Below are 19,204 nucleotides of genomic sequence, written 5' to 3' on the forward strand. Positions count from 1 at the left end.
GACAAGTGGCGTTTTGTCTCTAACTTGGTGTTTTATGGCAGGGGCGGGTTAAAATGGGCGGGGAGGACCTTGAAAGGGTTGCAGCAAGATATAATAGGTCTGCTGGTGTGAGCTAGGTCTTCTAGGGTCTAGAAAGTATGGGAAAATTTTATGTTCAACTCATTGGTTTGATTACGTTTGACTAGGTTTGACTAAGTTTGACTAGGTTTGACTACGTTTGACTACGTTTGACTAAGTTTGACTAGGTTTAAATCGGAACCCAAAAGAAGACTAGAAACTTTGAATCCAAAATCTGATGATCAGGGGCATAGGAAAACCCTAACCCACCCTAACCTAGCCTAACACGAGCCCATTTATGTGAGCTATACATTTAATGGTCCAGAAATAAATAGAATCTCTCGAACCAGCTTGGATTATATTTGAATGAAGGTTTGACTAGGTTTGACTACATTTAAATTGGAACCTAAGAGGAGACAGGGGATCTTAAATCTGATGAATAAGATACAGCACAGACCTAACCTTGACCTCAATGGAAGGGAGTGATAATATTTTGAGACCGTCGCTAGCAGTTAAATATTTAATGGTTCAGGAATAAATTGAAACTGCTCGGATTATATTTGCACGTGTACTATATTTGAATCTAGGTTAGATCCAGGTTAGCAACTGTAATATTGAAGGAATCTTCGAATTGAACTGATCGGGATGTTACATTATGCAGCAGTGTCTCCACAGTATCAGTGACGGAAGAGAATTCGAGACAGAATTATATGTAATAATATCGTGTCAAGGAAACAGTATAATTGTTATTACAGATTCCCACGCGCTTTCGGAGCAGCGATGGTATGGGGAAAAAATGAAAGAGCAAACGCTGATTAATCTGTGTTCCACGCGTGCAACGAATTTCCTCTGTTCACAAAGCGCAGACAATACGTATTCATTACCAGTCGGCCGTGTGTGGTGAAACGAATTAATACATTTTATGTAGAATTCTTATGGGAAATCGAGCTGTATGGTCAGCAGGAAAATTAGCGATGACTTGTTTGCAACGAAAATAAACCGGGGGGACCGGTGCACCGGTGGGTGTTTCACACCGGCGTGACAGATAATGACGTTGTGTAAAATATACCGCGGTACTTAATGAGGCGAAATATTTGTTTAACATAAAACAAATTCGGTTCATTTGATACACACCCGGCACGCCCCCTGCACGTCGCCCGATGAAAAATGTACCTTTTTGCCCGTGTGCGACGGATAATGCGTTTACACGATCCCTTTGTGAATGATCGTGACGTACCGACTTTACAAGAAAATAAACAACAAACGAATCATTTTCAGCCAGGAGAAATCGTAACGCTGCTCCCTGTACGTGCACTGAATTAATACGAGGAGTTATCAATAATAAAAATATTAAATATTACTACACTCTGTCGGATAATTGTACATTATTCATGGAATAAACGGAATCGCAAAAGATTAATACGAATGCACTACTCCATCAAAAGTTAGATATATTAGACTGAGATTTATTGGAAAAATTACAACGAATGTGAGGATGTTCAAAAGTATCTCACGGTGAACCGAGAAGCACGGATGCCCGTCGCAGACTAACCATATTTTTGGAACATCTGGAAGGCTCTACCTGCAATTAACCTTCCCAGGCCGAGGGAAAGGAATCAACGGGTCTCATGCATTCAGACCTGCAGGCTTATTGTGCTGTCCATCCAGGGTTACCTGCATAGCGCAGCGTTACGTTTGATCCGCACACAAGGAATGCAGGTCATCCCCTGCGGCTGCAGCTGCTGCCGAATTTATATTTCATAGAATTATGAATGCATCCCATTCAATCAGATAGCTTGCTCAGAAAAATTTCAAATAAAGATTATTTAAACTACAGATATGCACAGATCAAATATTCAATGAAATATCTTAACAATATATAATATGAAGCATATAGACCTAACACAAACTAACTCAGACCTAATCCAGAAAGTCCCAGCTTGACTAGATCTAATCTAGGTCCTACTAAGACCAACCAAAAAGATGAATGATGAGAGGAGAATGATTCGATAGACAGTTGGAGCAATTGCGTCGAATCCTCAGTCGGATGGATCAGCTTCGAAATGAATTAAAGGGTAACCTTCCGCCCCCATAAAACCTTCCCCTTTATAGCGTCACGTTCGACGGAGCTAGTAGCACGCTCTATCTCGACTTATCGTCGAGGACCTTTTATCTTCTTCGACATAACGTAACGCGGACGTTACGACTCTTTCCGTCGTCCTTTGGCGGACATTTCCAAGATAAACCAGACGCTGGAGACCGTCGCGCCGTGGGTGGAGGTTGTACCTCCTCCTCGAAGGGTACGTGTCGACGTACATGACGCCTAGGGTGGCCGTGTACCGGCCTCGGCCGTGGAAGAAGGATTTACGAGCACATGGAACCTAAGGAGATCCGGAACGGACCGCACCACGGAATATTTGCTGGAGCTCGTCCCACACTATCTACTCCTCTGCAGCTGTAGACGACCCTAATGCATTGACCAAGGAAGTACCCTTTGGAGCCAGGTGCCGCTGGTTATACCGTGTCATTTTTGCAATCGAGCCTTTTAGGTGAGCACTAAACCCTTCTGAGAAAAGATAGGGCAAGATGGGAACAATAGGTAAAAATTTCTCTGAGTATCATATTTACCAATATTGTTAGTTAACTTAAACGATACACTATCCAAAAATGTGAAAAAAATTGTAGACGTCAGTAATGACTATATGTTACTACAGTAAAAATATAAACGTGGTAGGATATCGTATTACAAAAATGTAAATATTTTTGTACCCCTACAGGCAGCGTACAACATTTTGTATTCTCTCCTTTTATTTTTCACAGCTAGGATTTTCAACCAGAAAATCTGAGAAAATTCAGTAATATGTGTCTTACTGGCATCTACGTGTCAGATTTTTTTCAAAAAGTTCGCTCACCGTTACACAAAAATATCGGCCAAAAACCAAAAATCCGATTTTTCGCTGTAACTAGCCCCTCGATCTAGCTAGTGGGTTGAAACTTCGCACAGAACGCACCCCCCCCCCCTCGCACGCTATAGAATCAGCCATCTGTGGTTTAATTCGGTTCAAGGACACTCTAGCCATAGCCTCTCTCCTCTGCGCTAAATCCGCCCTGAAAGAAGGCAGAGGTCAGGGAGGGAAAAAACGACTCCGTCGATGTCATTAGCTAACAAAATAAACGCGGCACTCGCGAACGCAAATACGGCAGGAATAAAAATCGCCAGGTCGCCTCCAATTATCGATTCACCTGGTTCGCCGGCGCCTCTCTCTCTCTCTCTCTCTCTCTCTCTCTCTCTCTGTCTCTCCCTCTCTCTCTCTCGAACGCGGTGCCGTCCAAGGTGGGTTTCGGCGCAACGTTGCCAGTTAAGTCGACGAACGGAGGGTGACGGAGGGGGTTGGAGGGGTGAGGGGCTGCGCGAAAAAAAGGAGGAGAGACGAAAAAACGAAAAAAACGAAAAAAGGAAAACACTCGGAAACCGGGCGTATGAAAATTCAATAGCTCCGATTCGAGTGGAGACACCCTGTTCAAGCCTGGGGAAAGTTGGCTGGAGAGGTGTCGAAGCGTGAGCACCGGCAGCTTGTCGACTTGTAGAGCAGCGGTGGATGAAGATCGATCGGGAGACGACGAGGAACCACCCTGGGGGGGAGGGTAACAAGGGGGCCAGGGGGTTCGGGACCGGTTTGGATGCGAAGAAGCAGAAAGGGGGTGGGGCACCGGGGGTAGATGTTAGAGGTGGTAGAGTACCCGCGTCTTAATAGCGGTCGTGGCGTCCTGGCATAGAAAAGGGGATGACGTTCCGGACTGGGGTAGAATCCAGCCAGCCCCGGTCACGCCAATATTACTTACCGCCCCGAGAGAACGATAACTTAATTGATGCAGCGAACGACGTTAGTACTCGGCGACGTCACACCAAGTGATTGTGAATTATCATCGCGATATTTATTTTCCTCACCGATCCACGGATTTACAGCCCCTCATACCCTCCAACCCCCTCGTCCTATATCAAAACATTTTGTTAGAAGAATCATTTGAACATTGTTTGGCAAATTTTTCTGCACTCTTCGATACTAGCTGAATCTATTAAAAACTATTTTACAGCACTGGTCATCGTGTTTATTTAAAAAAAAACCATTTTAATTCTCCTGGAGATGCAGAGGGATGATATTTACGATAGTAAATCGAGTAAATATATTTTTCTGATTGTGGTCGATTGGTACAGGAATTAATATGGAATCGAAATAACGCGTGCTGTCGAAGCTGATCGGTTTTTAAGCGGCGCGGTCCGCGAAAGAGTGACCCAAACTTGGCCGTGCATTAATTAATGATCGGGCTGATGCATTTGCAGCCGGCGAAATGCGTATTAATCGCGACGCTGACGCCTGAGCCGCGCGATGTGGCCATTTACGATCATTATCGATTTCTATATAACCCGGCGTACGCGCGCGAGCGCTCGTGTTGCCATGATTTTAAAGGATTTCCGTGTCTGCGACACCGCTCGAACGGTTCGATGGAAGATTAGCATTATTCACCGAAACACGCTGCCAACGCTGGCTGGCTGGCTTCATAATTTCGAGTTTCCACTTCGCGGAAGACGCATAGTCGCCGGGAGAGTTCGCGCGATTCATTGGAACACGAATAATGCTGTCTTCTCGAGTAACTATAAATTATCAGGATTGTCGAACCAGAAATATTCGTTCTCTGTCCTAACAAGAGATTTTCGATTTTGTTACTCCGATTGCCGTGGCATTGCTGTGCTTATTAAAATTGATTAATCGCGAGGGTCGTGAATTACGGAAAAATCAAATTTTATTTTTTTCATAAGTGACAGAGTTTATCAAAAATTCTGAAAAAATTTGTGTACAGCACTTATGGCAATATGTAACCACAGGAAAAATGTAAATACGACACTATGTCGCATTACAAAAATATGGACCATTTTATGCACCTATAAGAAATCCGCCACTTTTCAAACTCTGCCATTTAATTTTTCATAGTCGGAATTTTCAACCAAAAAATTTGAAAAAATTCTGTGATACGTGTCTCGATGCCAGCTAAGTGTCAGAATTTTTTCAAAAGGCTCGCTCACTGCTACGCAAAAAAATCGGCTAAAAAACCAAAAATCCCATTTTTCGCTGTAACTACCCCCTCGATCAAGCTAGGGGGCTGAAACTTCGCGGAGAACATACTTTCTTAACGCGCTATCGAATAGTCTATCGGTGGTTTAATTCGTTCTGGCATGCACATTAAATTTGATTAATTTTGTCTGAAGACTATGGTAGCTGGTGTTCGTGGTTACAAAGGTGCGAGACAGCGTGGCAAATCGAGTATTTTGCAGTTGAAATTAGGAATTCAAATGGGCGGAGATACGGGCAGAGGAATAGTTCATCCGAGTTAATACCGCGACGGAGAAACAGCAATGAGGGAACAATAACATGGCGGAGGGTGACGCGACAAAATCATTCCTGACAGGTCTCCCTTAACCAGCGCCGCCCTCCGCATACGCCATAATTTCGTCAAGAGTCGATGCCACGTCGGGGGCTGCTGTATTAGTGTCAAATGACGTTTTCGTCCCAACGACTGAACAGGCGAAATTATGCACGCGTACGCACATGCCGTCACGACGAAAACCTACGTCGACGAGATCACGTCACCGTCCCTAGTTAACCACCATGTGCGGCCTGGTCCCACGACCCCATCCAGACCAAATCCAATTTCTTCTAATTTCTTCGGGAATTTTACGGCGCTAAAGCATCCCGGTAATTGTCAATCAATTTCAGTGCTTTCCCCGCTATTAGATCCATCCAGCGACAGGGCGATTGTAAAATCAGACGACGTTTCATAAAATCCTGCTCTCAAAGGCGTCGTTCCGATCGGATTAAAACGATAGCTGGCTGTGCATATTGCACTCGATCAATCGTGTATTGCTCCTCCATGAATTCGAACCAATAAAACCCAGAACGACAAGGATCGAGGCTCGAGTTAGGTCCTCGGGTTTCATCTGGGCCAAGGATTGATTTCAGCTTCGATTGGATCTTAACTGGACCTAGATTCGGACTAGATCTCGAGTAAAGTCTGGATCTTGGTCACGCCTTTGGCTTGGTTGGGTCTAGAACGAAGGTGTCCAGAATGAATCCCCGATCATTCCTGGATCCAGCACGTTAGCCTAGGTGCCTTAAACGAAAGTATACCTGAAATCCAAAAGACAGAGAGTCGTCGCGGGGCGCACGGTACCCGGTGGTCGTGAGCTCTCGGAGCGAGGGGAACCGTCAACCGCGATCCAACTCGAACTCGACGGCGAACGGAAAGGGAGAAAGTTGAATGCAATTGCAGCGATACTGTCGCTGGCTCCGTTGCTCAGCGCCGTGGCTCGTAGGAGGAGTTAGGATGAGTGGCGAGTGAGTTTCACGGCGAAGGAGACGCACAGAAGGGAGGACACTATGGGGGGAAGAGGGGTTGATGAACAGTTTGCTTGGCGACGCACGTTGTGGCTGTCGGCTGTCGGGGCCACGCTGCCGCAACATAGAAGAGGAAGAGATAAATTGGGGGTGGAAGAGACTCGGCTAGGCGGAGAAAGGGAAAGTGGACGAAGAGGGTGGAGGGAATAAGTGGCGCAAAGACAGATACGATGTAAGAGAAATGCACGGAGAGCAAGGGGATAGAAACGTCCTAAAAGGTTGTCGCGAAATTTATGGATGTGGGCTGATTCGTTTGGAATATTTACGAGCCTGCCCCCTCCTCGACTCGAAGAAAAGTTCCCTCGAACTGTTTAATTGGTACTCGTGTCGCAAATAATTATCCCCCGACGCGAGAAACCGGCGGACAAACGAGCCGTGCGCCGTCGTTCATCGCGATTGGCCGAAGGCGGGCTACGCACGACACATCGCCGACGCCATAGTTAATAAAAATTATACCGCCCGGCCTGCCCTACATTATTCATGACTTAGGGACGCGACGTGAATACGCCCGACTGATTATGAGGGGAAATATTTTGATTATAATGCGATTAATGTTTCTTATCGATTGATTCGTCCGCCGGGACCGCCCACGGCGAGAAAAATCCCGCGTAGATAAACGACGAGCGTTGCAGATTACTCGGGAAACTTTCGCGAAGTGATTAAAATATTTATGGAGCACGCTGAGAGCACCGTGAAAATATATGACCGCGGAAATCGGGCGAGTCTCGGCCGAAAGTCAAAATCCAGGCTTTTCAAGATGTTCGAGTCTGAAGTTGATGATTATTTTCGAATGATTATTTTAATTGTTGATACAAAATACTGATGGTTTACACAATGTTTTGAGATTATATTGGCGTTGGTTTCATTCAAATAAGTCAATTTTTAAAGTTGCTAAAACTAAAAATACGAAATTACATTTTTTTAGTGTAAATAGTTTGTTCCTTAACATAATTACTCACAATTTTTTTTTAAATGAAGCTAGATACCTCCCGCACAAGCTCCAGTAATTATATTATGCGTACCTCTGCTGGTTTGGGAGAGATAATTTTTTTTGTGCGCATAGGCACCTCGCAGAGAGCAGCTGTCTTACCACAACCAATGCTAAGTGATTCCTTGACAAAGTAAAATGAATTTCTCATTATAAAAAAAGTATTATTGCATTAAATAGAGCCTTATAAATTCGTCTGTAAAAAATGAACTCATTTGGACAAATAGTCTCCTATGAATGGAATAATTGGTCTATCGTGCTAGAGCCACTTTGCTATAATACATCGTAGCTAACCTCGCATGATTTCCATTAAATTCGAGCTATTAATTTCGGGCATGTTCGAGCGGATACTCGTTCGTGGAAATTTCATTAAAAAATTTCGGAGGTTTGTCTTCGAGCGCAAGGCAAACCGGAAACTTTTAAAAATGTTCGAGCGTCTCGAAGAGCCGAGGGAAAGAAATTTTTAATGAAACTTCACCGGCAATATTTTCACAAGCGTTTAATTGTTAAATCTTTTTCCGTTCGGTGCGTTCCTCGGGCAACTTTTCGCGAGTCGGGTGGCCGCGGGGGGGCGTGGGCGGAAACTTTCCAAACGAGAAATTGATGTTAATTGGTGTACACTGTGGTGTAACTCGTTCCGAGGAACGTTTCTTCGCGTCCCGGTCGCTTTCGCAGATCACGCCATCGACTTTAATGAACGGGGAAAACATGGAAAGGGCTGGATCTTTTATGGTATTTAAAAAAGTCCACTTCAGGAAACGTAGGATCGAAACAGGCCAGAAATTGAAGTGCCACATTAACTCTTAGGTTGAGCATCCATGAGTTTTGAGATAGAAAAATATTTGCAATATCAATCCAGTGACAAAACTTTTTTTTATTATTTTATTCATGGAACCTCTATTAGCATATTCGTGACGCTTTTCTGATTAAAATGATACCAAACACGACCCCATTTGGATCACATTTACCCGATTAAATCCAGGACATAGAATTTGGAAATAATCGCTCGGAAAATCGAAGTTCCACAAAATTGTGATTTGCTCAGGCAAATAAGCATCGAACTATCTCGTGTTTGGACTCATTTTAATCAGAAAAAGGTCACGAATATGCTAATACAAGTTCCATGTAATAAAACTAGAATAGTTTTGACATTATGGTCACGAGTGTGGTCAATTAAAATCTTAAGCTACATTGCTCTTTATTTTCTGCTTCATAATAGGACGAAGAGGTGATAGGAGGAGATGAAGTCATCAGAGGGGAACAGTGTTAAATTCCCGTCCAATTAGAGCAACAAATAAGCACCGTGTCCGTAGACAGACCGTCCCCCAAATGAAATTTCCCCGAACTACCTGAGAAGACGACGCGAAGTCCTATCTGTCACGGGGGGCGCTACTTTAAAGGCACAATAACAGTAAATTTCTTTCGAACGGTTCCTCGGACGACGCTACTTTTCTACTTCGGTCGCCATTAGCACGGGGCCGCGATAGTTGGCACGGGAAGGCGCCCGGAAAAGAAGCCACCGTGTGCCCATGAAAACAGATAATCTCTGTTTATCTTGTAATTCCCTGGTAATGGCATTATACCATCCGGCTTTGGACCGGGGATTCCCCACGTTGCCCGCTTAAATCTTTGTTTTCGTGGCTCCCTGGACCAAACACCGGGGCCAGGGTGTGCGAGGAGGGGTCAGTCGCGAGAGCGTAATTGAATCGACCACCCTTAAAGGCCGATAAATCTCGGCCCGTGTGTGTGTCCGTGTGTCACGCGACAGCTGCGATGCCATCAATCGCCTTCGAGACGCCGCGCCGCGCCGTGCAGGCGCACATGGCTCTTCACGGGTCTTCCGTCGTCCCAGCCACTGGCAAAGTGGAACGATCGATGCGTTCGCACGATTTTAGGGGTTTTATCGCGACGCTAACGCGTGCCGTGATGCTATCACGGGGAAATATGCGACTGATCGTGCGGTCTGATATCAAGCTACCGGTACGACCACCGAGAAAACAGTTTTAAGTTGCCGTCGTCGTTTCGGTGGCAAAAGCAGTCAGTGGTTTTGTGGTGTCGTTAGGATGCGTCGATTCAGGACTAAAAGTGTGGGGTGGGTCTAGAGAGTTGGGTCAGTAGTACAGTGCACATGGGGGTCAACACCCCTGGTGAAATTTGGAGAACTTATTGTCCGATTGAGTTGGCTGCATTTCTGTGCTCATTAAAATTCATTCAGTGAAGTCTCCGAAATAATTGACTTGAAACTTATCGGTATTTGCAAAATTCGTCATTTGATTAGCAAATGGTAATTCCCACGTTAAATGTGTGCAGGTAAGTACGACCATGCGTGCGCAGGCATCAGGGCTGATTACAGCAATTACTAGAGTATCCACCTGAGGTCAATAGGAGCCTGTGCGTTACCTGGGACGCATTTCATCGCGAATTGGTATCTCAGGCGGCGGCGGCGGCGGCGGCCCCCGCGGACTCGCAGGCCGGAAAATTGATCGGGAACCGCTGTACCATTTAATTGTCACCGATTATTCGTGCTCTAGTTTGTCACGTCAACGGCAGACAGTGGGTGGAGTATTATGCGGCTTTCAGGACACCGGGGCTGACCGGTCGAAAGATATTACTCCAGTGTTTCATTAGCGTTTAATTAATTCACTAATTAAGCCCTGTCGATCCGGCGGTTCGGTTACCGTGTCCTCTAAATATCGGCCAGCAGGAAATTGCCGGATACGATACTTATTATACGCGCGGATCATGTCGATTGACGTCATCCGCGGCCTTCTTTTCATCCGATGAAACGTCCTCTGGTAATCAATTACTTTCCGGTGAGAAGACACGCGGTTCACGGCGCGATTGTTCTTACGTTGGTCACCGTGTCGGTCCGGCCTCTAGCCGAAGAATTTTACGACCCGACGACCTGGTCGAGTGCGGAATTTAGTGGGGAACGCAGTTTCCCTTGTATCGTTGCAGGGCCATTTTGTTCGACGGGGACGACGCGTGAACACAGCGGGATAGAAATTGACTTTAGATGGCTGATAGGCTGGTAATATTAGGATTCAGTTTGCACACCAACTGCTGCGAATGCTGAATCAGGCGATGCAATCGATTGGAAAAGTTCAGTCGCCCCTTTCGCGTGTGTCGAAAATAGATCACAGTGGAAATTACATGTTGGGATATTTACAAAAGACATCCGCCCAATTTCCAGTGAATTGAAAAAAATATATCAGCATTCGTCACTATAGAAGGAGGAATATCACATTCCTGACATTTTTCCGATTCAAATGAGTCCAAACACGATGTAGCTCGGAGCATATTTGCCTGAGCAAATCACGATTTTGTAGAACCTTCATTATGCGAACCGATGACGTGGAAATTTTGTGTCCTGGATTTGAACAGGTAAATATGATCGAAAGGGGGTCGTGTTGGGTATCGTTTTAATCGGAAAAACGTCAGGAATGCGCTGATACACATTTCAGACCAAAATAATTAACAAGAAAAGTGTTTTGTCAATTAATAATTATATTGCAACCTAATTGATCACCGGAACAAAAATTCCACAGATTTCGAACGCGTGTTTCGGGGACTGTCAATGGGAAAAATCGGTATAGAGGGTAGCAGCGGTATCGCTAAACGACCACAACGGAGGAATTAATCGGCGAGCAGCCGGCAGCAAATTAGCCTCGGCGAAATGAAACGAAACCGCGACATTAGCCGATAGTGGGTTAACTGCGACGAAATGGGAAGAATAATACGGGTCCGCGGACGCGACGCTCGAAATCTCATTAGACCGGTAAATGGGCCACGATTATCTTCCGAGCAATGGAATTTCGCGCGATGTCTTCTCGGGAAACCTACCCGGTGTTATTCTCCTACCAGGCCCCATATTGGATCTGCTCGCCGTGCTACGTCACGCCGCGCCGTCGACGGTCGGCTACAGGGCGAACGCTGCTTGTGCACACGCGTTTCAAACCCCGGGTATAGCGTGCGGAATCGAACCGATAATTGGCGTTACGCGAGAATTACGATCGGCCGAACAATAAACACACCGTGCGCCAACCGATATCCATTTGTGCGTCATAACGTTATTAAACGGCACCGCGCAACGGTGTTACTTAACAGTGGTTAGTCAATAATTCGGAAGAGATCATTAGGCGGCAATTATACGGTCGAGCGACTCGAGATAATAGCCGATGCTCGATGGGATTGAACGACGTTCCCCGGGTTCCTGTAATGTTAATAATTAGCCTGACGGGCACCCGTCACACCGGGCCTGTGTATCGGGTGATGCCTTTCAACGAGATTGACGAGTACCCCAACATCGGGGAACTTCCGAGCCGCTAGGGGGCACTAAACTGGGCAAAGTTTACCCGCGAGTTATGCCAGCTATTGTCTATGACGCGCCAATTACCGTGAACCGCTGATTTATCACCCGCTAGGCCTATAGCATTGTCTTCAGATTTTTCGCGAAATAGCTACCTAACCTTCGGGCATCACCTGGACCAGCTCCTGAACAATCTGGATCAACATAGTTAAGTCTGACACTTGGCTGCACTTAGGTGGCCAGTCTAGGTGGTAGCTAAACCGCCATCAGGGCCATGTCCACTTGAAATGATATGAGGAAACAAAGTCGAGACCAAACTGCAAACTTAAAATGTTTACAGATTTGTAGTCGTCTAAGGACACCTGAACTCTGCCAGGATTCATTTTGGAGTCCCCTAAATTCTGATTAGTCTACCCGAGGTCGCAGGATGTCCTGCTGAACAAAATGAGGACCGAGCCAATTTTCGTTCCTCCCACTTCTCCGTTGTTTCTATTTGCAATTTATCAGCTGTTCAGTGTCTTGTCTCCGGGGAGAATTCGACGAAAAATGATCGTGCACCCGGAGTTATGCGAGTCACGGTGTAACGCGCGTGTGTGTGTGTGTGTGTGTTGGACACCGTGGCCCCAAGGAACAATGTCGGAACGATACAAGAATTAATACCGCGTTAACGCGATATCGTAATTTAATAGCACAGAACCGGCACGCTTAATCCTTTCTCGGGGGTAGGTTGAGCGCGATGAAAGCTGAATTATGGAAGAATTCTGGCGCGATCGAGCGCGCGCCGGAGCCCTTGAACGCGAGAGCCGCGTGCAATTCTTTTCCTATGCTAATTATAGATGGCTGGCATTCGCGTGCATGATTACACCCTATTAGCAGACGAGAAATAAAACACGGCGAGCTTCAGCCGGCAGCGTATTTTCGCGTTACGATGACGCCGCCGGTGGAATTGCGTCGAGCCGCTCGTAGACGGTGAATGGATCCCGAGAATCTCGAGCACAACGCGTCCCCGTTTTCCTAAGATCAACCATTTGTTAGCCTACCCACCGCTTTTGAAAATAAACGCGAGATTAAAAGGCAGTCGTCCAATCACTGCGAGATTCATTTCTCTGCCGTTGATTTTGGGCTTATTTTTTAAATAAAAGCCGAAAGCACGCGGGGAAGAAAACAATATCCTGACGACGAGTCGAGCATTCTGGATTAAAATAAAAAAAAGTTCAATTCGATCCGAGCTACAGTTTTCTAGATAAAAATTTCTAAGTACAACATGTCCTCGCAAGAATATGCTGCAGCACTGCAAACATTTTTCTAAACAATTTCGAGGCCGCCAAACGATCGATTTGTCTCCGAGAACAGACTCCCTGGCACCAGAATGCAGATGTCTAATTATGACGTCGGGATCTAATTATGTAACATGATAAGTGCTCGACGCGTTCTCTAATAACGAAACATTGATTAAAGAGCTAATCAGTCGGGGACTTGTAGCGTCCTGTTACCGAGTATATCAGTGGCGACAATTAAGCCGCAATTCAAATTTTTTAATTGAACAATCTGCCAGGAGATAAAAGTTGAAACCATCCCCACGCGAACGCAATTGGCTTTCAAATAATAGTTTAAGCCGAAGGAAACGGAAAAATTCCGACGGAAGAATTCCGTTCGCTGCGAAACTGAATTACCAGTTTTACTGTGTCCCGGTTCCTCGCAGAAATACCGATAAAATAGCTAAACGCAGCCGGCGTTGGTAGTGTCACTTCGCAGGCGAGCGCAGGCCGCAGCAAGGGGTTAATCAAACGCTGTCCACCGTGCACCGGAAAGAAAGAAAACAATGAAGTCCAAACCGACCGACTGCTCGATTTAACTGGCGCCAGTGTTTATTTTCGAACAACGATTTCCCATCACACGATCGTAGCCCCGCCGCGTTTTCTACTGGCGCGCGGCATTACCCTGAAATTGAACTCTGTTCACCGTCGGGATAATTAATTACCAGTCTTGAATTACCTCTGCATTATCTCGATTTAATTAGCCCCGCAGGAATCCACTCGCCGGAAACCCTTGGACGATACCAGTAATTCCCTTCGGGACGAAATCTACTGGATTCGAAGATGACTTTGCATCTAATAACGCATTGACTGGCCATAAAAGTTGTTTATCAGGTGTACAATTTATAGTTCTGCTTCGGTCATCGAGAGATTGAGTCATGCAAATGAAGAAACGCCCCGGCGCGTGATTGTTGACGTTAACGAAAAAAGGGAGGAACTTTTATGAAATTGGTCCCCTTTAGTTTAGCCGGCGACGACGGGTCCTTAGTTTCTCTCTCGACGTGAAACCGGGCCGTCAGACACCGCTCGGGAAACAATGGACAGGTATGGCAGAGGCGGACAAGTGTTCTGAGAATACCTATTGTTTTTCCCGGGCTGCTACAACCGCCGGCAGCATTAATGTCTCTCATAATAGGAGAAGAAAGGGGTACGTAATGCGAGCCTGGCTCTCGCAGACGTTTCAGGATAATCCACAGACGGGTCTCGCATGTGCGTGCCCACACACCAGGATATCGCTGCTTTCTTTATGAATTTCGACGCCCCCTCGGCTAATTTTGACGCACTGCTCTGTGAGATCCACTCTGTTGACACTGAGACTCGAGAAGGCTTTCAATGAGGTCCTCTGACAGAGGAGTTAATATGTTCTTAATTGTGGCTGCTTTGTTCAGGAGCATGGTGTGCTTCAATGCAGCACACAATTTGTGAAAATCGATTTTGATTATTGTGACATTTTTTAAACTGCTGATCTGATTCAGGTAAAAGTTGACAGATATCTCCAGTAGGATGCCGCACACCTATTACCACAAGAATTAGATCGAAATTTGGCGTTTGAGACCAATGTGCCAAAAAGTGTGCGAGAATCATTCCACTTCGACACGTTTCTGCGTGCATTTTTAACACCAGTCTTTCGATTCGCTTAAAATTTTGCAGATACCTCCAGTCTGACACCCTTTTAACGCCAGAACAAGAATTTTGTCGGTAATTACAAAAATCGTAATTTTGCACAACGTTTCACAACATTTTTTCGGCACACGTGTTAAATAATACCATTTTCCCACGTGCACATTTGAAAATATTAATGTTCATTTAAATCGGGCCCATCGAAAACCACAGTCGCACAATTACAATCAGCGAACTCTCCTCAAAACCACCGAAAACTAAATCATTTCCGGCAGGAAGTTCCCTCTCGGCTCGCTCCGCGGCAGGCTTACACGAATGCCTCAGATATTAGTTCGTAACAAAATTCTCGAGCAGCAACTTTCCCAATAAAAACTTCAGACATCAAAATTAACCCCCCGGAAAACGGATTCCGGTTATTGAATATCTCAATAAATTTAAACAACTTCCGCCGAGCTATTCCGATACAACGTCAGGATAAAAATCGAACAATTTCCCGGATGTAATCGAAGAACAAATCGATGCAAGAATTTCCATCGCCGGGCGCCGGTGTAAAGTAAATTCCACGGGCGACGAAGAAAAATTTTCGAACAGCATCGGGAGGGCCCGGGTCTCGTCCGTTCTCATTTAGACGCCGCCCACTGCCACCGTCTCTGCTCATTCCACGTTCCAGAATCCTCGCGGAGTTGGAGGTTTCTATTTGAGGATGTACGCGTCGTTAGCCGGCAGTTCTGTCGTTGCTTCTTTACCATGCAAACCGGCCCCCGACATAACTAACTACTTCTGAGGTATTGCGGGGGAAAAATGGGCGCGAGCACGTGTGAGAGCATTCGAGTGAATTGCCGCTGGATGCCTGCGAGCGCACGTATTTTTATTTTAACTGGGTCACCGCACTCCGCCGCGGCTTCTCGAGTGCCCGGTAATCTCGACGAATCGCGTTTTTGACTCCCACACACCCTGTCAAAATCCTCCTGCGTCTCTCCACCTTCCGCCTAACCCACACACTTCACAACTATACCCTAAATCCAATCGTCGGATCAATCTATTGGCTGTTTCTGAAAAAGAGAAAATGGAACACTCTTGTCTGAAGTGTTTTGTTCCCCTTTCCGTAGGTAAAAGTCGTTCATTATGTCGTGCTAATCGGGGTAAAAAGTCCCGGGTTATGCGAACGACGTGATAAAAGTCCCAGGCAAATTGAAAAAAGGAGTCACGATAGTAAGGAGCTCGTACAGCTATTTTAGGACAGTTTCACGTGCTCGAATGGGGGGGGGGGTTACACCATACTTTCAGACACGCGGTCACCGCAGCCCGGATACGTTTTACTGTCCGAGCACAGATTAAGTACACGTAACAGTCTTCACTTTACAATTCGCCCACTAAAACGTTCCAAACTAGGAGCAGAGTAGTTGGAGCTTTTACGACTACTTCAAAGGCTAGGGCGCGACCCGTGCTTGCACGTGTCGAAATCCGCGCAGCTGTGTACAGTCGCGAAGTTAGCTAACACCGCTATTTGGCTGTTTGAACATGCTCTAAGTTAATTGGGTATATTCTAGCGAAATATGCGTTTTCGCAATCTTCTTAGAGATTGCCGCGTCGTAGCCTTGATGAAATCCCGGGGAAACGGTCTGTATAGATCCGGATATATTAAACTGGAATCGGCGGACGAATATGGAACTCTGAAGATGCGATTTGTACCCTAAATATTGTCTTGGTCACTTTCAAAGCTGAAGAATAAGTCTACACTCTTCTTTGTGCACGCCCCTCTTGAGTTAGATCTTTCTTGGTCACGCCCACGTTAGGATGGGCCTCTCTTAGCCACTCCCACTTTGGGTTAGACCTTTCTTGTTCACGCCCCCGTTAGGATGGGCCACTCTTAGCCACTCCCACTTTATGTTAGACCTTTCTTGTTCACGCCCCTTTGGGCAGGTCTTCATTAGTCACGCCCCTTTAGGTTAAGTCTTCCGTAGCCACGCCCCCTTTGTGATAGATATCTTGTAGTCACTCCCACTTTGTGTTAGGTATTTCATAGACATGCCACGTTTGAGTTGGGCCTTCCTTGTTCATGCCCCTTTTGGGACAGGGCGTGTCCCTACTAGTGAAGATACTATGCACCCCATAAGTGCATGGAGATCCCCAGTTTCTTAACAAATCAATGCAATGCCTAGTTTCAAGTAAAGTCAGAGTTGTCAGGTCAATGTTAGGTCCAGTCTGGGTTAGAATCCCACCTAGGTCAGTTCTCGAGTCCATCTTCGGAGCTCAGGGCTTACGATAGAGCACCCAGGCAACGTGTTAATCATTTCCCAGTCTCCTCCAGAGTAATCAATCAAGGTCCTGTTTGTGGAATGCAAGTCTGCTTGCTGTGAGTTAGGTCTCGGGGCTGACTCCGCGCAGGTTGAGCTAGGTCTGGTTAGGAATTGGCCCCGGATCTATACCCCTGAAGGGGCTATTACCGCAACACCTAAGCTGAAGGGAGTAATTTGAAATTCTGGTGCATTGTAATAAAGCTAGAGAGAGAGACGACTGTTTACTGAAGGCAGGGCGAGGTTCTGGCCGAGGGGTTTCGTGTAAGGAAAATACATAGTGCTAGCAATGCCGGATCTAGGTCGCCATGACGATTATCCTGTTACACGTAACCAGCGGTAAAGAAGGTGGATGCATTACCACACTCGGGAGATTCCGCGCAATCGCGGCCAAATCGAGTAGAATACTTTCAATCGGTTACGGCAGTCTATTCGCCGGAGCTATATCTACGAGGCTCCACATTGTTGACCTAAATCCCTCCCCGGTATACGTGCGCTGGGACCAGCCCGAGGAACCCCGCGCTTCTTCTTCTCTTCTTACCAATTTCTTCGTTTCCGTACCGACTCCTCTCCCGTGTTTCCGGACGGGAACGCGACTGTTACCAGGAATTTATGCGGATTACCTCGTACGTACGCAACTTTCGGACAACCGGAATCTCTTTGTTCTGATTGAGGGGCGGAACCACGCTAAAATATCGGGAACAACATTTTATCCATGGGGCGGAGGTACATCCCGTGCCAAGAGCACAATGGTCCCGATTAATTTCGCTCCGCCTCGAATTAATTCCATACCGAGTTACAATTTTGCTAGAGGAGCCCTTTTGCGCTCTGTATTTGCATAATTTTCAACTCCATTTTATTTGAAAGACACTGAGACTGTTTCACTGTACTCTACAGTAGGTTGCAAAATAATTATTAACAAACAAAGCTTTGTTGTTGTTCATCAGATTTGTTTGACAAGTTCATCAGCACATCCGTGACGTTTTTCTGATTAAAACGATTACCCACACGACCCCATTTAGATCACATTTACCTGCTCAAATCCAGGACATAGAATTTGCAAATAATCGCTCGGAAAATCGAACTTCTACAAAATCGTGATTTACTCAGGCAAATATGCTCCGAACTGTATCATGTTTGGACTCGTTCTAATCAGGAGAATGCCATAAATATGCTAACACAAGTTTAATGTAAGCACAGTTAAAAAAAAAAATCAGTCTTTTCATTTACTTCATTATTTTATAAAGTATCGATTCTAAAATAATGATAGGTTCAGGACGTTGCCACAAGTACCGTGTCAGGGTAAAATTAACGTAACAAAAATGTATTTATTCCGATCGAAATTCCGGTTTATCCGGGACGGTTCATGTGTTTCCAAGTTCTCATATCGAGGAGGATATCGCTCGGAATGGAGTGCGGACTGCATCCAGAGACGATACCCCCTCTACGCCGGGGCTGTAAGTTCGTCTATCCAAAATTCAACTCGCGAACGTCACTGTGAAGACGAAGGATAAGAAAAAGAGGAGTTGCATCACGCGGCTCATTGCCGGGAGATTTGGAGGAAAGCGGGCCGAGATTGCCGGGAAATCCTCGGGAACATTACCGAATCGGTACGCGTGCCCGTGTGCGTCTTACACAGAGGCGTGCAGCGGGAAAACAAAGAAGAAAGGGATCCTATGAATTCGTGAGTGACTTCGGATATCACGTTCGCCGGCGTCTGGCAGACATTTCCTTTAGGCTTCCTCTGTGTATGTCGAGTGTGTGCATGCGTGCATACCACAGGCACACGTACACGAGCGAGGCTCAGCACCGGTGCTGGAGACATTACAAGTTTAAAAACGGGCGAGGCTCTGGCCCCCGGTGTCGCAAATATATTCCGCGACGCGATTTCGTTTTCGGTGCTGTGTCTACGGAGTCGGCATCACGGAACGTAAATTCTGTCGCGCGATTATCTACATAATGGCCGGGCGTCTCGCGCGGAGGAAATTTATCGTCCGACTTCCCGATGAAAATTCATATCTTACCACGGTCATTCCTGAAATTTTCTCCGCGGACCAGGGCCGAGTACGCCTCGTGAAAGGATTAACGTTCCACATGCGGTTAAGTAGTCATTTTTCAAAGAAAAATTCTTTTTGCAAAATTTCTCGTGTGTACTGGAGGCTAAT

At 46.0% G+C, this 19,204-nt stretch overlaps 1 protein-coding gene across 1 annotated transcript in view; it reads right to left on the bottom strand.

Annotated features, from left to right (window-relative positions):
• LOC143359116 (uncharacterized) overlaps positions 1-19,204 on the bottom strand; it is a 312,532-nt gene that overhangs the window by 200,170 nt on the left and 93,158 nt on the right. The window lies entirely within an intron of this gene.

The sequence above is a fragment of the Halictus rubicundus genome, chromosome 11, assembly GCF_050948215.1.
Source record: "Halictus rubicundus isolate RS-2024b chromosome 11, iyHalRubi1_principal, whole genome shotgun sequence".
NCBI lineage: Eukaryota > Metazoa > Arthropoda > Insecta > Hymenoptera > Halictidae > Halictus > Halictus rubicundus.